Below are 22,093 nucleotides of genomic sequence, written 5' to 3' on the forward strand. Positions count from 1 at the left end.
TTTCTGAGCTGAGTGTGACTTGCCCAACATCTTTCTCTAGTTTTTCATGATTGAGAGAGGATTCAAACCCTGGCCCCAAGAATCATAATACAACAAGCAAACTATTACATCACACTCACTCCCTCTCCTCCCTTCTACCGACTTAAAATTGGAGAAGAGCAGATAGCATCTTTATGGTGCACAAAGTAAAGGAAAATATTTTCCCCTGACATTAAGACTAGTTGTGTCCAATTCTGGGGGGGGGGGGGGGTGCTCATCTCCATTTCTAAGCTGAAGAGCCGGCATTGTTTGCAGACGCCTCCAAGGTCTTGTGGCAAGCATGACTGCATGGAGTGCCTTTACCTGCCCACTGAAGCGGTACCTGTTGATCTACTCACATTCACATGTTTTCGAACTGCTAGATTAGCAAAAGTTGGGGCTAAGAGCAGGAGCTCACCTTGCTCCCCAGATTCAAACTGCCAACCTTTTAGTCAGCAAGTTCAGCAGCTCAGCGATTTAACAAACTAACTTCTAATTTCATCTCCTGGCAAGTTTCATTGGATTCAGCTTCATTGGCTTTCCTGTATTCATTGAAAACAAATGAGCTTTGTCTTTTATTTGAAGTTACTTTCTGTTCGTTTGCTGTGTTTACGTTACTATGGATCCATGACCGAAATGACACTGGAGCCCGCGTTTCCTTTGTGTCCTTTACAACAAATACACTGATATTATTGCCCCATATTAAAATTTATATCCATTATATTTGGGAGTATTAAAAAAACTTGCATTTGGAATGTCACACAAATAGGAAAAATTCAGAAAAAATATCAATTAAAAAAAGATATTCTAACATTAAATAAAATAAGAGAGAGAGAAATTGTTGTTTAAATTGCAACAGGAGCACAGGGTATAATTCATCTGTGTTTGTGTGTATACACAAGAGTTATATCCATATGTACACAAATACCTACAGATATACACACACCATTAGATCCATACTTTGTCATCCTTGGGACATATGTTTATATAATTAATGTAAATCATACTTATTTCAGTGGATCTGATCTGAGTCATACATTTGCATTATTTTTTTTAGATTATTTTCCACAGTATGTTTTGCTGCTTCTGTTCAAAATTTTGTGTTGCATGTCTGTTTCAAGGGCTTTTGGTGAAAAAAACCACAGAAAATATCAATATAAATAGCTAAAAGAAATGTAATGTTCAAAAAGCTCAAGACCTCTTCACTTTCACTTACATCATGCTTTCCAAATAGTGATAAAGCATATGCATGTATGAAACTAGTAAATAGATTAGACTGACTAATACAACAGTAGATACAATTCATTCTTTACATTGCATTTCATACAAGACCATAATTTTATCACATGTAGATTGACCTCCATTGTAAAATATCACACAGAGCAGCTTTAAACCATTTTATTTTAAAACAACTACAATATGAGATCTGTTTAAAATAAGTAACTTGTGGTTTTACCCTATTTTATCTCAAGTTAGAATAATTTTTGGTGGATATGATATTTCTTCTGAATATTTCATATTTGTTTGGCACCTCCAAACCCCAAATATAACTAATATAAATCAAATTATGGAGCAGAAATATCAGTGTATCTGTTACAAAGGACACAGTATTAGGTGTATTAGAAAATGTGAGTTCCAATTTCATTTCAGCTAAAGATCCAGAGTAGCACTGGGGAAATCATGACTTCTCAGGTTTAGTTTCTCATCAGTAAAATGGACAGAAAGCAACTCTGTTTGACAGTTGTTATTATTACAATAAAAAGGAGCAATTGTATGGACTTTGAATGCAAAAAGGACAAGTTACATTACTAAAAATAATGTATCAGGAAAGAACAATGTGCTGCATGCATTTTTCGTCAAGACAATTCTTCAAACATCATGTTAAAAAGTACCAGCGTTAAAATTATATTTATGTCTCGTTTTGTAGAAATCCCACTGATGTGAAAAGTAATAAGTGACTTCTTCAGCCAAAGGAATTTGAGAGAGAGAGAAATTCTAGACTTGATGAGTTTGTTTGCAGTGAACACTTGGTAAATGTATGTTTCAGATGGAGAGTCATTTCTGCCCCCATTCATAAATGCAAATCTTCAAAAATGAAAAAAAAAAAAAACAGGGAATAGGTTGTTGTGAGTTTTCCGGACTGTTTGGCCATGTTCTCTCCTGACGTTTCACCCACATCTATAGCAGGCATTCCCAGAGGTTATGAGATCTGTTGGAAACTAGGCAAGTGGGGTTTATATGTCTGTGGAATGTCCAGGGTGGGAGTTTACCAGTATTTAAAAAACTCTAAAATCAGGACAGTAAATAAAGAGGGATACTAAAATAAAACAGGGGACTTTCTGACATGAAACAATCAGGGCCAGCTATTACCTCCCAACAAAGGATTCCCCCAGGCAGCAACCAGCCAGACTTTGAAGCTATAAGGCTATTCAGTACTAATCAAGGTGGCCAATTGCAACATTTGCACTTGCCTCAGGCAGACAAGAGTTCTTTCTCCCACCCTGGACGTTCCACAGATAAATAAACCCCACTTTCTCTCCAGGATGGGAGAAAGAACTCTTGTCTGGTTGAGGCAAGTGTGAATGTTGCAATTGCCCAGCTTGATTAATTTTGAATGGCCTTGCAACTTCAAAGCCTGGTTGCTTCCTGCCTGGGGGGATCCTTTGTTGGGAGACGTTAGCTGGCCCTGATCATTTCTTGTCTGGAATCCCCCTGCTTTTATAGTGTTGTTCTTTATTTACTGTCCTGATGTTTATATTTTTCTTCTTTTAATGCATAAACTTTGTTGAGGATCTTCACTTCAATATACTGCCCAGAACTGAATATACTTTATACCCTGAAACTGTTTTAAATATATGAATATCAGATGTAGGCAAATATACCCTCCAGATATTGTTGAACTGCAGCACCCATCATTCCACACTATAGACTATGCTGGGAACTGCAGTCCTCTAACATGTAGATAGCCCTCCTAGTTAGGAGGACAACAAGCCTCTTACCATTAACTTGAAAATAATGTCCAGTAACTGAGCAACAATTACCCACAAGTTAATATGATTTAGCATTTGGTGATTTACAGTGTAAGTCAACAACAGCAACAACAACAATAATATGTAATATTATAATGACTGTTGCTTTTACTGAGTCTATGGACCATAATAAATATTGTTGTTGGTATAAGTCTATGTAATTTTATTTGTAAGTCCTGTTGGTAAGTGTGCTCATGCCCAGGAAAATGCCTACAGGATCTCAATCTCTAGCTCTGTAACAAGGTTTTCTTGTTACTTTTAAAGGAGATTTTTAAGGGAATTTGGGGAAACGTTGTCAGTGATTTTTCAACTTTTATTCCATTCTCCTAGCAGTCCTAAGTTGTTGTGTTTCAATTTTAAAAAAAAATAACAAATGCATCAACCAATGCAAGAAGTTACTTTTCAGCATTTAATAAATAATACATGTCTTATACAAACAGGATATCTGAAGTTTAGTTTCTAAATAACGTCCAAGATTCTGGACTTCTTCAGAGGAAAGCCTTGATCATTAGCATTGACTCATACCATAGTCAATTGACAAATTACTTTTTTGTTTCTTTTTTAGAGAAACTTTCCAAACTCTGCACAGATGTCTGAGGTATTAGACCTGTAGCTCAAGATTGATTTAGCTATCATGACTCAAGCCCACTGGTGAAGCTACTGTACTTGGCATATTGCACATGGCTTTTCTCTTCAAAGGAGCGGGGAGGTGGGATCCCAGATCATGCTGGGAAAACACAAGGCCTTCGATAATACATTCGAATCTGGTCTCAGGATTTTTGCAGAAGCATGGTTTTCCAGGCAACCTAGCAATGAAGAATAACTGATGGATCACACTGATCAGTTTTGTTTTGAACAAGACATTTTGACAAGATTTGAGAGGAGGCCCAGAATGCACAACTGGCTTCATAAAAAACCTGTACTGAAGTAGCAGGGTGGGGTTTTTTTTTCAGATTTTTCTGAAGACGATAAGCACATTTCAGGTCTTAGTACCTATTCAGTGGCAATTGTTTAAAATATACTTCTATAAACCCAAACACTTAAACAGTATTTCATAGCTTTATGAATTAAACAGTATTTCATAAAGCTATTCTTTGAATATTCATAGTTTAAGTCCAACCATATACCATATACTATGTGATGCATGACTTTTTTCTTCACATTTCTTAGCTCTCCCGTAAACATGTACATGTACAGAAACTCAGAGCTGAAGCATCTAACTAAAATAAAAAGCTACAAGGCCTGCAATTTTTTCAGATAAAGACTGGTTGAAGACCAGTATTTTGATAGAATTTTTTTAAAAAAAATGTCAGGAATGACTTGAGAAACTGCAAGTTGCTTCTGATGTGAGAGAATTGGCCATCTGCAAGGATGTTGCCCTGGAGACACCCAGATGTTTTGCCATCCTTCTCTTGTGTAGGATGTAAACATTCCATGTTTGTACAGAATTATAACATTGCTGTGGACTTGTATGTGTATGTACTCCAAAGTAAGTCCTATTGAGTTCAGTGCTCTCAAGTAGGAGGTACTGAGATTATCGCCTAAACAAATAAGAATTATCTATGCAACATTAATTATAAAACTTTATTTTTCCAGTTTTAGATTCCTAGCGGAATGCTTATTATTGGATATTTATTAACAGGACAAAACTCTGGCATAATTTGGGGGCGTGGGTGGCATTTTAAAACACAGCTAACAATCTTCAATCCAATGTGTTGTCAAAGGCTTCATGGCTGGAATCACTGGGTTGTTGTGAGTTTTCCAGGCTATATGGCCATGTTCCAGAAGCATTCTCTCCTGACATTTTGCCCACATCTATGGCAGGCATCCTCAGAATGAAATATCAGGAATGAATGTTTCTGGAACACGGCCATACAGTCCGGAAAACTCTCCAGAAAATTGAGGTAAGTATCAAAAATTTCATATGCAATTTTACCTTTGTTACTTTATCAGAGAAATAAAACATTTGGCTTTAAAAGTGTCAAGATGAATTTAACACAACTTATTTATTATAACACAACTTATTTATTATTTGTCGAGTTTTATTATTATTATTATTATTATTATTATTATTATTATTATTATGCTGTTGCTCTGAACCAACTGGCAGACCTACATGTATTTTCTTAGGTACAATTTCAGTTCAACTCAGTGGGACTTACTTCAGTTGTCCTAAGCTAAGCAGCTTCTTTACTTTTCTTTAGAAACATGATCCACTAAAAGTATGAACACTTTAGTCCGCAACCCATCTCCTCAGAAGTAAGACCCACTAAGGTCAGTGTGACTTATCCCAGGTAAAGGGATCCAGAATTGCAACCTAAGACATGCCTTCAAGTTAACATTATCTAGAACCAAGCTGGAAATACTAAATAGGATTTCTAAGCCGTCATCCTGTAAACAAAAGTACATAATATTAGATTACAATATTCATATTTGGCATTTGTTTGTCCTCTTTGGAAATTCTGAATTGCACTGGTACAAGCAAGAAATTAAGCTAACCAATGTTTACTCAGTCTATACATTAATGCAGGGATTCTGAATTTTGGGGAAATTCTTCATAACTGGAACGTTTGAACTACAGGGTGTTTGTGCGATTTATATTATACCCAGGCTTACTAACCAACTGTAAACATTATGGTAATAATAATGCTAGCAGAAAATAGATAATACACTAAAAACACAAATCCATAACAAGTTAACAACAGCTATACCAATTTAGTGCATTTTCAAATTTCTGAATATTAAGGCCACTGAACTCGGTTAGTTACCCAAGGAAGGAATTCCTCAGTTGGACCCTAATAGAGAACATAAGAAATGCTGTGCTGGATCCATCTGAAGACCAGTCTGGTCCAGTATTCACTTGCTACAGAAGCCAACCAAATGCCTTTAAACAGTAGCCCTTTCATTAATTTCATGCCCTCCCACAAATATATGAGGCTTATGATTATTGAGATCTACCTCTACAGAGCTCGATAATCAGATGGAAAAAGATAAACCCAAAGGAATATAGCTCTCAAACTGTTGTAAGTTAAAGCCAGGAGCTTGAAATTAATGTAGCTGGGCATTGATGAGTACCAGAAGAGAAATTACCTTAACATAGAATAGCTTTCAAATAGATTGTTTTCTTATATTACTGTTTTATTTTTCTGCACAAAAAGTCTAATACAGGATGGATTTTTTTTTTTGTTTTCAGTTATGGATTGGCAAATGGAAACAGAACTTCTGTTTAAATCATATTTTCTATCATTTTAATTCATACAATACTTTTCTCATTTGAACAATATAGGTGAATATAAACTGAAGTTTTGGATGTCAGTTGACAAAGTTCCTATGGATTTTCCTTCCTTAATGTATGCAGCTTAAATTTTTTTTCCAGGTGTTAAAGTGTTAGAATGTGAATTCTCTTTTTACTCATTGGTTTGGAATAAATTATTATTTCCCTACTTCTCAACAGGGTTTGTCCAGAATGTCTTATAGATATTATTTTAATATATTAATTTTAAGAACATACAGCAAATCACAATAAAAAATCCTAGTTTACAAATCTATGTGTGCATACATATGGGAATACGTCTATAATCACATTGATGGAAAGACAGAAAAAATACTGTAGAGTCTTATTGTTATTATCTTATGGCCTACCATTTTAATTCCAATTCTAGTTAACAGGATTGCGCGCACATTTTTAAAAGTCTGCATGAATTCTCTTTGCCAGAATTGCAATAATAAATGTTTAAATACCTATCATGAATCTATACATTTAAACATTCGAAATGTTTAGTTTGATTTCATAGCAAGGCCAATAAGAAAAAAATAAAGATACGCTTGAACTTTTTAAAAATATCCCAGTTTTAACAATCCAGTTAAGCCAAATCCCATTTAAATCAATTGTATTAATTAAATCTATGTTTTCTAAATATGGGTCATTGGTCCCAGCAACCTGAAATATAAAATACTATAATATTCACTATTTTTATCCATACCATAAATGATTTTATAAAAGTATGCTTTTCTTAGAGGGCATCTCACATAACACACTGCCTATATTTTTTGCATATGCATTTGTATTTCTTTTGAAGACTTTTGCCTGTGTTCCCATTTTTTATTTCTGCTTTTTAAAAAGTCACATTATTATGTGAATTAAGTAAACACAGCAGACTAGTATTATATGTGCAAATAACTCAGAGTGAACACGGCCATGAGTTCTTAATGTGTAGCCTTAACACATGAAATACCAGAAATGCTTAGAATTAAAATCTGTACTGCTTAGTTTTGAGATACATATGTTTATAACTGATTTTGCCATATCACAAGACACATTTCTTACAGAAAGCAGCAGTGTAAAGATAAGGCCCCAGCTGCGACCTTATGGAAACATTTTGGCCACAGTGCTGAGTGAAACCAAAAGTTTTCCTGACTGTTCAAAGAAGTATCATGTTGCTTTCAATAGTCAAAGGCAGAGGAACCTGGTCCTGCCGAATGAATGTATACATACAAAAGAGAGGTTTAAAAAGGTTACATTCTGCAGGACCAAGGAGGCCAGAAAATGTTGAAATAGGTAAGAATTGCATATTTTTTAAAAAGAACCAAGGCCTCGTTCTCTGTCCTATTGGGACCAATGGCAAAAATATTAGTTGCCATTCGGATGGCGGAATGGAAACTTGGATTTTTTTTTATTTGTACATAGTTATGTTAGTTTTTTTGTAATAGGAAAAATGTTCAACTCATTGAAAGCAATAAAACTTATATGATTTTTTTTACATTTGGTGTGAAATAATAATAATAATAATAATAATAATAATAATAATAATAATAATTTTATTTATATTCCGCTTTATCTCCCCTGGGGGACTCAGAGCAGATTCCAACAACAAAAGGGCAAACATGCACTGCTTCAATAACAACAAGAACAAGTCCAGAATAACCCCACATAAAAATAACATACATTAATGGAAATAAAATCCTCAAGTTTTACATTTCTTGGAGACAGTTGTAATACAAAGGCAGACAGCATCCCAATGGTATACATGCATAATGTGCTACATACATCATGCACAACTATATATAATGTACAACACATTGAAGGGGATATAATGGATTACACAAACAAATACACTTCTATCCTTTCCCCATAATTGTGTAATATACCTGAAATACAACGATTATCATTTATGTCACAAATAGAATACAGATCTTTAAGAAAATGTGCTTTCATTTGCTTCTTCCTGATAAGCAGCTGCTCTAACTTCTTTTCCTCCCAATAAAATGTAAAGGAAATCTTCTACTCACTATCCAACTGGGATTTTTCCCCTGTTGATTTCAGTCTGCCAAGCTCTGTGCTGGACTGTGGCCAGAATTTTTTATTGTTTCTAGAACTGCAAATCACATTCTGAATTTCAAATACTTTGGGGTTTTATTTATTTTTTAAGAAGTTGTTGATTTTAGTCAATTGACTTACAAAAATATTTCATTTACATCCAAGGAGACTGCTTCCAATTCAAAGTGCTAGGATCAGGGTGTCAAGATCCTAGCTTCAATATGTGACAAAATGTGAAAATAAATTGTAAGGTTACTTATTTACCGATTTTTTAAAAAAAAGCATAGCTAAGATGAGACAGAAGATCAGATTAATTTTAAACATCTATTAGTGCATAATACATATTTTCAAATATTAATATGGCCCATAATTTATTCAGTGACGTTCATGTGTCATTTCAACTCACTCACACTTTATAATTCAAAGGGGAAATGCATTTCTCTTTGTGCAACTAACTATTCAATTAATGTATTTCATAAAATATCTCATGGTTCCAACAGATAGAATACTACCAAATGTCTTATTCCAGAAAAACAATGAATGAATGAATTATTGTCTTATACTTCATTTCCTCCCTCCTCAATATTACTAATCCAGCTATAATAATTTTAAATGTGTTTAGGTGGAAGTAGGAAACACATTTTTGAAGAAACCTTCTATGAGTGAACCACTTGATATGAATGAGTCAACTACTTATAAATATGAATGTCCTCCTCTCATTTCCACTTAGTTTACTAAATGAGCAGATTGTTGCATGCATTACTACGTCTCTCCCCCAGAACTGTTCAGTTGTAGCTCATGCCTCAAATATAGAACTCCAAAACAGAATAAGGTTTTTAATAATTCAATAGCAATTCAGTTAAGATCTTTGTTGATGATGCATTGAAGGTAAATAATACTAAATTTCTAAATAAAGTGATAAGAAAATAGATATCAAGAGAGTAAGATTCCTTGACATACTACCAGATGGGAAAAAATGAGTGATAAAAAGTTATGTTGGTTCAGCAACACACTGAAAATCACATACAACAGCAAACACCTACAAAATCACCTGTGAACATGTGCCAGCAAAAACACATAGCTGTTCACTAAGTATTGTTACAACTGAACAATAGATAAATTATCAATCTATCTGTCCATTGTTGCTAGAAAGTGTCATGCAAATAGTATTACAAATATGTATATCTTTGATTTGGCTCAACATCAATTATATTAAATTGTATTAAATAATAATAAAAAATCAATTGTATTAAATGTGTCTCAGGTAAGCCAGCATATTTTTTTTTGCAATGACTCAAAACTACACAGATCATGCATCCACATATATATCCATAAGCAACACAAATTGAGGTTTAGAGAGTAAGGAAATTATATATTTCATTGCAAAAGGCTGAGAGTGTTTTTAATAGGACTAGCTAGACCCAGAGTAGAGAATGCAATCTGCAAATGCCACAAAATTGAAAATATAGTCAACGATTTAATTTGAAATGAAATAAACAAAAAAATGCAGGTTACCACCAATTACACCATAGTTTAGTAAAAAAAAAACAATGCTGCTTTATTGTGAGGTTTTAACAACTCTCTCGATATAGATATATATGTGTGTGTGTTTGTATACATAGATACATATAAATTGACTATATATGCATATATATATTGGCTATATATACATATATATGTTGCCATACCTCAGCATCAAAACAAACACATCAAGGTAGAATGAACTGAGAGGAAGGGGGTGCTTTAGATAGAAGAAAAACTTACTGCTCGCCTAGGCAGGGAAGAGTTTTCCAGCCTCCTCAGTGTTCGCGGGTGAAGGGATCAGCCCTGTCAAGGGGAGACAAGTGAAGAAGTCTCCTTTGATATTTTTGATCCACGCAGCTGGGGAGCAAGGAGTGGGGTTGAGGGGCGGGGGTGGAAAAGAGGGGGGCAAGGGGGCTGGGAGAGGGGGGGAGGGAAGGAAGGAAGGAAGGAAGGAAGGAAGGAAGGAAGGAAGGAAGGAAGGAAGGAAGGAAGGAAGGAAGGGAATTCTACCCTCCAGTGTGAGCCCATTTTTTTGGTCTTGCCGAGGAGAGACTCAATCGCCATCATCTCATGCATCCACTCACCCACCCACCCCCTCCCTCCCTCCCTCCCTCCCTCTCACCCCCCCCCCCCCCCCATCCTCTGAGGAAGGAAGAGAAAGAGACCAAAGAAGGGGACGGAGAGTCCCTTTCTCCGGGGCCATGGCTGGGCGACTGTCTGCTCAGGGCTCCCCTTCTAGATGAGCTCGTAAACGGCATCGGCAGGCTCTCCCGGCTGAGTATATCGGGAGGCAAGGAAGGAAGCCTCCAGCCAGCCAACCAGCCAGGCAAGCAGAACTGCTGTCCTTCGGCGACTGAGCGGAGGGAAGGCGGGAGGGCGGCGTGGGCGAGGGAGCTTCCTCCAGGCACTCACTCACTCACTCTTCGCCGAGCCTTCCTCCCCTCCCCAACACACTCACACATACACACACATACACCCCTTGCTGCCCTCTCTTTGAACATTCAAAGACTCTTCCTCTCCCCACCCGCGGCCGTGTTTTTGCCTCGTCGGGAGGGAATTAGGCTCGCCAGAGGGACAGGTGGGGAGCGAAGGGGAGAGGGCTGGAAGGGATGGATGGGTAGATGGAGAGAAGGGCCAGGGAGGGAGGGAGGGAGGGAGGCAGGAAAGAGGAGGGGGCAGGAGTGTTATGAAGGGGGGGGGGTGGTATGGCAAAGAAGGAAGGAAGGTGGGAGAGACCTGAACTCTGGAAAGTCAACCAGCCCAAGTGGGAGACTCAGCTTGGCCAATGGGTTGCGTGGGAGGGAAGGGATGCCAGGGAAACACGCCACACGTCGGAATGGCGGAGGAGGGAGGAGGAAGGGCTGGCGCGGGATTGGGAGAGGCTACCTGGCTCTGTGTGTGTGTGTGTGTGTGTGTGTGTGTGTGTGTGTGTATGGACGACTTTCCCCTCCCTCCGCTGAGGTGGTGTGGAGTGGACGGGACTAGCCAGCCTGCCACTCCTCCTCCTCCTTTTCCTTCCCCTCCTTCCTTCCTTCCCTCTTTCTCCGCCTCAACCCCAAAGCCTCCAGGAAGGGTCTAGGAAAGCAATTAGAGCCGCATCTGCCGCCCCTCCGAGGAAGAGGAAGAGGAGGAGGAGGGGGAGGAGGAGGAGGAGGAGGAGGTCTGGGCAGTACCAGCTCCCCGAGGTCCCTTCCTCCCTTCCTTCTCTGGGGTTGCCGATTCCTTCCTTCCCTTCCTCCCCTTTTCTCTGGGGTTGGAGCACTAAGATGATGCCCCACACATCAACATACACACGCCCCGGAGTCAGCCTCCGACCCTTCTCCCTCCTCCGGCCACAGAAATCAAGCCCCCCCCCCCCCCCCAATAGGAAGACGAGGCGCTCCCCTCTCTTATCAAGGGAAGCCCAGGCGGAGTCCTCCTTCCCCGCCTCCACTGCTGCTCTGAACTCTGAGGCCAAGGAGCGCCTTGGCCTTGGCTGGCTTCTGCGGCCCTTGCTCTCCTTAGCCATGGGATAAACGCCGCCTGAGCCCTCGACACCTGCCAAGGCCTGACGCTTTGGAACCACCGGCGCTGCATTTTGGAAAGGTCTCCAGCCCCCGTTGCTGGTACCTGGCCAAACTACAGGATCCAGGATCCCATAGCGCGGAGGCAAGGCAAGCAAAGGGCTGCCAGGCGGAGGCTGCATCCATTCATTCCCCGGTGTAGAGATGCACTCCTGGAGAGGGGAAAGGGCTCGACTGGAAGCCGAGAGAAAGGAGGCAGAGCTGATGGCTCTCCATGTGAAGAAGTGGAGCTGCCTTCCAACTGGAGGCTCAGAAAGAACAAGAGGACAGCCTCTCTCCACAAATCACGAGGAACCAACCTTTTGGGCCGGTCCTTCCAAACAAAACAAAACACAAAGAAAGGAAAGCGCAGGAGGAGCAGGCGACTGGGAGGCTGGCGATCCAATTTTATTAGGATTTACTCTCATTTGTGGCCCGCCTCCCTAGGGAAATAAGGCCTTGATTAACGTAATCCTGGGCTGGGATCCGCCACAAATGCCTCTCTCCCAGGAGGAGCCTCCTGTTTGACAAACAAACCCGACCGAAGGGGAAGGGGAAGGGGAAAGGGAAGAGGGAGGGGGCACCAAGCAGAGCCGCAACTCTTGCAATCTGCCCTCCCCGCCTTCGGGAAACGGGGAAGAGAGGCAGGGAAAGGCTTAGAGCTCGGGGCAGGGGTCTGGAGCAAGCCCGCCTGGCCCTTCTGGCGACTCAGGCAAGTGGCCATCAGCGCAGCCAGGCGGCGACCCCAAGAACTGTGACCCCCAAAGTGCCTCCCCCTGCCTTGCCCCCGGCCTGTCTCCGGCCCATTCCCCAGTGGGTCCCTCCCCCTCCAGACAAGCCCCACGGAAGGATCACAGCCCTCCTTCCTAGCCCAGAAAAGGACCACGAGCCATGGCCATCTTGCATGAAGAAAAGTCGATGCCTTCCACTCCAGCTGGGAGAGTACACTCAGGGAGTGGAAAGTGAGGACAAAACATGTTAAGAGGAGCAGCCAATTCGTTCTTCTTTTTCTCGCACACATCTATTTTTAAAGAAGCCCTCGGTAGCACAATGGGTTAAACCCTTGTGCCGGTAGGACTGAAGACAACAGGTCAAAGGTTCGAATCCTGGGAGAGCGCGGATGAGCTCCCTCTGTCAGCTCCAGCTCCCCGTGCGGGGACATGAGAGAAGCCTCCCACAAGGATGGTAAAACATTAAAAACTTGCAGTTTCTCAAGTCGCTCCTGACACGAATATATCCTGACACGAATATAAGGTTTTACAGGCTCAACCTCAGAGGCACACAATCCAAGAGCAGGGAAGTCTCAAAGTTGCCATCCATGGAGGCCGGCCTATCCAATCGGTAAAATCCCCCAACTTGGAATTAATGGGCCCCAAAGGTGGCCTAGCAAGGCAAGCTGGTATTGTTTGTTGCCTTCCTTCCTGCCGCCAGGAATGATTCCCTGGGAAAGACTTGGTCTGATGCGCCCTGGGTTTTCCTCGCTCGGGTTGCTGAGAGTTTTCCGGGCTGTATGGCCATGTTCCAGAAGCATTCTCTCCTGACCATACAGCCTGGAAAACTCTCAGCAACCCAGCGATTCCGGCCTTGGAAGCCTTCGACAATACATTTTCCTCGCCCCTTGCAGTCTTCCCTCTCTCTCTCTCTCTCTCTCTCTCTCTCTCTAGTCTTCCACACCAAAGACAACACTCGCCTAATGGGATCAAAATGGCGGGCCTGAAAGAAAGATGGAGACGTGGCCCGAAGGGAAGAAGCAGAAGAGAGCAGTTCGGAGGGAAGCGAAGAGGGCTGGAGAGAGAAGAGGCCTAGTAGGCCTCAACCTCTGCTCTCAAAAGCCCCACTCACACTCCTGCTCACCTTTACACTGGCATCTGGACTGATGAATGGTTAGGAATAATATATAAATATATCATTAAATAGGAGCCACGATGCAAGCCTTAGGGGGTTGGATGTTGCCACTCTTACATACATTAGAAAATCATCAAACCTCCTGCTAATCGCCGGTTTCTTGTTGTGATTTTGTGCTCACACCTTAAGGTCGCTTTTATTGATGGTCAATACATTCACTGGGGTATACATACATCTCTCTCTATCACTACGTAGTGGGAAAGGCCTCCAGTCACTACTATATCCTCTCCCTCTGCCTTTTTCCCCAAGTCCTCCTCTCGTTGAGCGAGTAAGCTTCGTGGAGGTTTATCATATCCATGTCTCTCTCTCTCTCGCCTTTCTCGGGGAAGATACAAAGAGCGGGAGGGAGGATGTGGGGCGGGCGAAGAAAGGGGAGCGCCACCAGCCCCGCCGAGGCAAGGAGAGAGGGAGAAGAGCAGGGCAAAGGGCAGCATTCAGAATATCCCCGTGTTATCGGGTAATTCCAGGGGTTGAAAAAAGGGGGACCCTCATCCCACCCACCCCCAATATCCCCGCAAGAGCAGCGCGACCGCCTTTGCTCGAGGCGTCGGCGTTGGCCTGGGCGCTGTTGGTGTGAAAATCCAAAAAGAGCAGCCTTTGGCTTGACCTACTGCAATCTGCACCGAGGCGCTCAGACAATAGACAAGTTCAAATGTCAAATTAAAAAAAAATCGAAGAATAGCAAGCGGAGCTGCCTCCCTGCTCCTCCGTGTCTCTGTTTTCTAGCCTGACTCAAGGAGGAGGAGGAGGGAGGGAGGGAGGGAGGGAGACCCTGCTCAGAACTACATTTCGGACTACTGGCTTGCCTGCCCCTTTACAAAACAACCTCTTCAAAATGCAGTCGTGTTATATAGGGCTCGTAAACCACCATTGCCCTCGACCCTGACAAGGTTTCAGATAGATATGGATACTCCCAAATCCGCTCCTCGTTCACCCTCTAGATTTTGGGCAGAAGCAGAAAAAGGTCCCTGCCTTCACTTTGCCCCGCTTCAAAAGCGAAAGTCTTCCTGCCCTTCTCCTCCTTTTCCTTTCCCTTCTTCCTCCCCCTCCAACCCTCCTCCCCTAGAACAATAGTCGTCAGGAAGAAGAGCGGCCATCTCCCCCAAAATGCTTCCTCCTCCTCCATCTCCTCCTCCTCTCCTTCTTCTTACTCCTCTCCTCCTCCTTCTCCTCCATTTCTTCCTCCTCCCCCTCTTCTTCTTCTTACTCCTCTCCTCCTCCTCCTCCTTCTTACTTCTCTCCTCCTCTCCTTCCTCTCTTTCTCTTCATCCTCCTCTTCCTATTTTTCTTCTTCCTCCTCCTTCTCTTCTTCTTCTTACTCCTCTCCTTCCTTCCTCTTCTTCTTCATACTCCTCTTCATCCTCCTCCTATTCTTCTTCCTCTTCCTCTTCTTCTTCCGCCTCTCCTCCTCCTCTCCAGGCCTAAGCTGAGGTGGCCTTGCTCTGCTCTTGCCTCCCTACTCCTAATTTATGAGTCGACCCGAAAGGCTTTTGTTCGCCTCCAAACAATAAACAAAGCCGAGCTTGGAGGCCCTCACCATGCAATGGGGGGAGGGGAAGAAGAGGGCCTTCCCCCACAGTTGTCCTCTGAGGGGGCCTGAGCCACACGGAGACACATAGGCTTTCTCTCCCAGCGCCCCCCTCTTTCCGATTCTCCTAGGGATCTCATGGAAGGCCCAGGAAGAAAAGGCCTTTCACAAGAATGGGCTCCAGAGTTGGGAAGCGGAGCCACAAGACCCGCTGGCCTCGGTCAACCTCCAATGGCGCAAAAAATATTCTTGAAAACAGACACTGATGAGTCACTGTTTTTCCGGAATCCTTTTTGCGCCATTGATCCCTTCCGTGCCACTGAGGGAGCTGAAATATAGAACTAGGCGGATACTAAATGCCACAGATATCCTTCCAACTATTGGTCTCGCAAAGGGATCAAAAAATCACAAACACCGGCACTTGAAGCGTTAACCCGGTAGAGGTGTAAATGCACATTTATACTTGTTGCTCCTTTTTAAAGTCTCCCTCTTTTCTGAGATCAACAGCCAAAAACTAAAGGATTTGTGGGTTCTCCTCTCTCCCTTCCTAAAATTAAAAAACCCTCAAGTTTCACTGGATGGCGGCAAAGCAGAAGGGGGAAGAAGAGTGACAAGAGTGGAAGGGGGGGGGGGCAGAAATGGAAGAGAGGCCTGCGTTTTCCAGAGCTCAGAGATATGTATATTCTATTTTTTAAAAAAATTAAAAAAAATCTCCCTTTCACAATTGCATGCCCAGAATGGCACTCACTCCAGAATGCATAATTAACGATAGATGAAATATGATGTGGTAATGATGAGGAGGGGCTGGGAACCCCACGGGCGCTCTGGAAACAGACCACAATTGTCTGGGGCCTTGTCCTTGCTTTCCCAGCCAACTCATCCATGTGGCAGTTTTCAGTTGCCTGCACAGGTTGCCTGCCTTACTAGTCCTTTCCGGCTTTTGGGCGACCTGAAGGGGAATCTCTCCCCGTGGTGTCTTCCCAAGAGTTTGCCCTTGCTTTCCTCTGGAGCTGAGAGTTTGTGACTTGCCAAGGTGGGCTTCAGTATCCAAGTGGGGACTCGACTCCTGCAGACCTCATCACACTAGAGAATGAATCCACTTTAAATCCGGTTTCCGCCTCCTGCAGAATTGTGGGGTTTGTAGTTTAGGAAGGAGTCTTTGACAGTCTCACTAAACTACAAACCCCACAATTCTGCAGGAGGCGGAAACCCGATTCATTCTCTAGCGAGATTCTCTAGTGGCTCAGTCTACGGCCCCAGCTGCACTGACCAGTTAATGCAGTTCGAAGCTGGCTTCAAACTGTGGCAGCGAGACACAAACAAACTCCCACAAAAACGCGTGAAAGCAAGTCTGTAATGCGAGTCAGTGCTCTGTGGTTTGTGCCATTGCCACTCAGGCCTCCAACTGGTTCTAGAATTTCCTATGGAATCATCCGCACAAGCACTTTCTTCAATCCCGGTTTGTAACTGAACCCCAAGTATTTCTTCCTAACGCGCCCTTCTAAGAAGTCTTCACCTTGACTTGGTCGCTTTGAAACGCCAAGAGATTAGGTCTGAATTTGCCTCAGGCCTAAGGCTCTGTCTACACTGCCACATAATGCAGTTTGGGACTGCATCATGTGGCCATTTTAGAGACTCTAATGTGGTGCAATCAGGTCTCAGTGGGTGTCATTTCGCTTCTGTCCAACGCCGACTGTTCAATGGGATGTAAAGCAAAAGAAACACTACACACACACACATTCGCTCCTGCCTAGAAAGTCTGGCGAGAGGTTTAGGAGACGAGATTGAGAGGCCTGGGAGGCTGTTGTGGGCCCACAGAAGACCTTGCTGTGTGGGTGTGCAAAGGGAAGGGGGATCCCCAAGAGATCTCAGGGTCTCTGACAATTTGGCAGGTGTCTGAAGAGGGGCCAGAAGGGCAACACGGCCCAAGATGAAGCAAGGACTTAGCGGCTCAACAACAACGGCGATAGTCCACAGTCCTTGCTTCGTCTTGGGTCATTTTGGGGGTCCTGGGTTAAATTCCCCCCGTGAAATCTCAAGCCAGTCCCCAATTGGGCCCTTGGGAGAGTTTCAAACGGCGTGGCGGCTGGAGGTTCAGCTCCAAGGCCCTTGTGGGAAAGTATCGATCCTCCGAGGCACGGATCCAGGCAGCGGAGCGGAGCGGGGCAGCCTTTGAGGCCCTTTCCAAGCCACAAAAGGACTCCGCGCCCCCGAGAAGTTAAGGGTCACTTCTCAAACTCCCTTGAAGTCTGCGGGAGGGATGTCCCTTTCTCCGCCCGGACCTTCAGCCTCTTCTCCTCCCCCCTTCCCCCCATCTCCATCATCCTTTCGCTACTTAGGAAACCTTTCGACTTCGAGGGCGGGAAGAGGGTTGCAATAGCAAGTCATGAACGTAAAATAAAAATACTTAAGATTTGTTTTATTTCCGAGGTCATTTATAGGACGTTGGCACACCTTTCCCCGTGTACCTCCTGAACATTTCAGCTGGCCTCCTTGAATTGGGTGAAAGGAACCGCAAAACCCAAATCTTCGCCTTCAAGAAAGCTCTGAGAAGCTCCCCACAACTTTCCCATTTCGGCTGCAGTTCTGCTGTTGGGTTGCTGTGTTTTCTGGGCTGTGTGGCCATGTTCCAGAAGCGTTCTCTCCTGACGTTTTCGCCCACATCTATGGCAGGCATCCTCAGATGTTCAGGGGTCTATTAGAAACTAGGCAAGTAGTGTTTATATATCTGTGGAAGGTCCAGGGTGGGAGAAAGAACTCTTGTCTGCTTGAGGCAAGTGTGGATGCTGAAATTGATCACCTTCATTAGCACTGAAAGGGGGAGAATGCTTCTGAAACATGGCCACACAACCCGGAAAACTCACAGCAACCCAGTGTTTCCGGTTGCGAAATCCTTCGACAACACAATCCTAACGCAGTTTGGAAGCGAGAGGTGGCCCAGCCCAGCATATTGACTTGCAATGCACTATGTGGATGGATCTACACTGTCCTATCATGCACTTTGAACTGTGCACACCAGTGGTTCCCAACCTTTTTTTCACGAGGGACCACTTTGACCAGGAACTACTTAAGTTAGGAAGGTCCCATCAACAGTCTAGAGGTACATCTATCCCAGGCGTCCTCAAACCGTTGCCCTCCAGCTGTTTGGGCCTCCAACTCCCAGAAGCCCCAGCCAGCGTGTTCAATGGTCAGAAATTCTGGAAGTTGGGGGCAAAACAACTGGAGGGCCGCAGTTTGAGGATGCCTGATCCACTCTGTAGAATCAGTGCAGCTTGACACCACTTCAACTGCTGGATGCTATGGGATCCTGGGAATTGTAATTTTGCAAGGTCTTTAGCCTTTCTTGCTGAGGCCTCACCAGACGACAACCCCCAGGATCCCATTGCATGGAGGCTTGGCAGTTGAAGTGTCCTCAGAACTGCACTATAAATGCACCCAAAGGTTAGGGTGATTTAGACAAGGCATGTTCCCCTGGCCTTTCCTTTGGCTGTCCTAACTCTTTCCCCCGTGCGCCCAGGGAGAGGAAATAAAGGGGCATCAAAATACACACCGAATGTGGGGACTACCTAGTTTTATTTCCCTTTCCCTCCCCTCTTTCCTAACAACTTTTGGAGGGACACAACTACTTTTCCAAAGCGCCTCCTCTCTCTCTCTCTCTCTCTCTCTCTCTCTCTCTCTCAGAGCCGCGCCAGAGCGCCCCCTGCCGGCCAGAGCCGCGCTCTCCTCGAAACCTTGGAGAAAAGTTGCATTTTGCTCAGGATACAATTAACGACGCCCCATAAAAAATATTCCGCGCCGAGGTTAGGGCTCTAAAAGTCCATCTCCTGCGCAATAATAATGCAAAACAAAAGCTTTCTTCCCGCGCAGGCGGCCAATCAAGCGCGGGTTTTTGAATGCGCGCGCCTGCCTGTGCCTGTGCCTGGGCCTGGGCCTGGGCTTGGCTGCCATTTGGCTTGTCCCCTCCGTGCCCGGGCCCTTTTATCTAAAGCCCAGTGCACAAACATATAGCTTAATGTGACTAGTGTTCTCCCCTTTCTTCCCCTCGCTATGGCAACCGAGAGGTTCCGCTCAGCAATGTTCCCCCATCAAGGAAACAAATGATGGGGAGGGAGGGAGCAGCTTGGGGCGGCATCTGTTCCAAGGGAGCAGGCAGAGTGAACCCGGGAGGGCCCTCCTCCTTGCCGAGGGAAGCCGCGCGGGAAAAGCGGGCCAAACCCCCACGGGACAAACCCGCCTGCCCGGGACGCCTTCCCTCGCCCCTCGCCGCCTCCTTGCACACTTCTTTGGGAGGCCGAGGGAGAAGGAAGGGGGAGAAATCCGACCCTCCAAACTGACCAGGAAAGAAGAGAGATACATACATCTATTCTCCCTGAAAGAGGCGTGAGGGGGAGGGAGGGAGGGAGAGAAAAAACCCTCCCTTTCCACCTAAAGTTTTTTCCTCCACCGCCACACCACCATGCGTTGTTGTTGCTGCTGTTGTTTGGGTGCAAAGAAAAGGCGAAGTGGGGTTCAGACAACATGGGGAGAAGCACAGTGCCCTTCGAAAGGCCTCGACCCCTTCGCCTTCTTGGACAATAAAAGGAAAGGGTGTCCTGCTTAGTTTTGATGGATGAGCCACTTTCCCTTCAGAGCTGGGGATGTTTGGCTTCACTGTCTGCACTTTGGTTGCAACATTAACCCCCTGGGTCCAGCCCTACCCTAACAACTGACCTTGTTGCCCCCCCTCCAAAAAAACACCCCCCAATTTCACTATATCACCCTTTCCTTTCCCTCCACAACTATCACTCTTTTAATGCAATGCTTAAAAACTAGGTGACTGTGCAAAAGGAGGGAGGAGGACTACCACCTCCTCGTCCTGAAGATCATGGAGAAACAATAAACATTGGGTAGTTGTGAGTTTTCCGGACTGTATGGCCATGCTCCAGAAGCATTCTCTCCTGACGTTTCGCCTGCATCTATGGCAGGCATCCTCAGGGGTTGTGAGGTCTGTTGGAAGCTATGAAACAGATCTCACAACCTCTGAAGGTGCCTGCCACAGATGCAGGCGAAATGTCAGAAGAGAATGCTCCTGGAGCATGACCACACAGCCCGGAAAACTCACAACTCAGTGATTCCGCCCATGAAAGCCTTCCACAATACAGTAAACATTGCTAATAGCTGGCTCATCTTCCAATCTAGGTTCCTAAATCTCCCTTTCCCAGTCTCTTATTCATCCCTTCCAAACCAAAATTGTCGAAAATGTTGCCCCAAACTGGCACCTAAGAACTCCTTGGAATGATTCCCAAGTTCATCTTTCACCTCCATGTGAGAAGAAAGGGTGGTGGATTAATAATAATAATAATAATAATAATAATAATAAATTATTATTTGACACAGAGCCAGATTAGTACACAACAAACAAGATCACTATGCTGGCATTATTATTATTATTATTATTATTATTATTATTATTATTATTATTATTATTATTCTCCCTTTTCAAACAGTTTCCTGCGGACGGACACACTCACTATAATAAAAATTAAATGCAGGGAGGGGAAAGGGGGAAAAAAATAAAAGCACTTACCCAAAGGAGGTCCTGGCTTGAGAGAATTCGGATTATTATTATTTCTCAAAGTGTTTTACTGCCGCTAAAGTTGGAGGGAGAGGAGAGTTCGGGTCCTCCTCTGCAGCCCCAACCGATCCAGGGTAAGATTTCCCTTTGCACTGACTCCACGAAGCCCAGCTCTCCACTAGTCTATTATTTTCACCAAAATATATGAAAATTTATGCAAATGAAAATCAGCACTAACTGTTCTCCCCTTGTTATACTTTGGATTTTTCCCCCCAGACAAAGCAATCACATTCTACAGGAAAGCGGGGTGGGATGTGGGGGGGAATGGGAATGGAAATGGATCATTGGGGGATGGGGGCAAGGATTAAGTTTGCCTTTATTAAAAAAAATTAAAATCAGGGGTGGGATAAAAACGCCACACTCTGCTTGTAAGGCGGCTTTGTTTTGTGGATACATACACCGTATTCCAGGAGCAGGCTTTGAACTCCCATATTAGTATTATTATTATTTATTATTATTGATGTATTTGTTGTTGTTCTGATTTTTTCTTCTTCTTCTTCTGCTGCTGCTACCTCGGTGGCTCTGGGAAGAGGAGCGATCACGTTTCCTCAGGCCACCTGAGACGGCTTTTGAAAGCGTGCACTGTGAAATTCATAGCAGTAATTTAGACAAAATCCTCACTGTATATTAATGAAAGACGGCCCCATGGCAGCCTTCCTATCCTCCCCATTCAGTGTAAACAAAACCACGAGACTCACTCGGATTTTGAGCCTGATCCAAGCAAAATCGGCTGGAAAAGAAAACATGGGGTTTCTGGCACCGGGGCCGTTCAAGCGGCTGCACCTGGAGATCTCGGGGCTTTCTTTATATATTATTATTATTATTATTATTATTATTATTATTATTATTATTATTATTACTATTACTATTCAGTGCAATTTGTGTTCGATCCTTCGTGAGCCCCCCCCCCCTCCAAAAAAGGGGGAACCTCTGTCAGGGGAAACAAAACGAAGGGGGAGGTTGGAGAGGGAGAGGGAGGCGTCTCTCCAGCTCCAGCTCCTTTCTCTAAACCCACCAGAGATGGTATCTTTGGACTGAGGAAGCAGGCGCTGGACCGGGTCCTAAACAAATGCGCTCTAAAGCTCCCCATCGCGCCTGCCTGCCTGCCTGCCTGCC

The 22,093-nt window shown here is 43.8% G+C and overlaps 1 long non-coding RNA gene across 9 annotated transcripts in view; it reads right to left on the reverse strand.

Annotated features, from left to right (window-relative positions):
- The window catches only part of LOC132771561 (uncharacterized), a 40,452-nt gene extending 19,226 nt beyond the window's left edge, over positions 1-21,226 (reverse strand). For 2 of the 9 annotated variants that reach the window (XR_010909684.1, XR_010909683.1), the window contains exons 1-2: positions 11,998-12,174; positions 10,129-10,191 (exon numbers count right to left, since the gene is read on the reverse strand). This is a non-coding gene — a long non-coding RNA (uncharacterized lncRNA). Of the gene's footprint in view, positions 1-10,128; positions 10,192-10,398; positions 10,468-10,553; positions 10,971-11,124; positions 11,307-11,997; positions 12,175-20,929 lie in introns of those variants that run through there. The other 7 variants (XR_009631084.2, XR_009631083.2, XR_009631085.2 and 4 more) reach the window with 7 other exon arrangements.
- Between the last annotated feature and the right edge of the window lie 867 nt (positions 21,227-22,093).

Source organism: Anolis sagrei, chromosome 3 (genome assembly GCF_037176765.1).
Source record: "Anolis sagrei isolate rAnoSag1 chromosome 3, rAnoSag1.mat, whole genome shotgun sequence".
NCBI classification, from domain to species: domain Eukaryota; kingdom Metazoa; phylum Chordata; class Lepidosauria; order Squamata; family Dactyloidae; genus Anolis; species Anolis sagrei.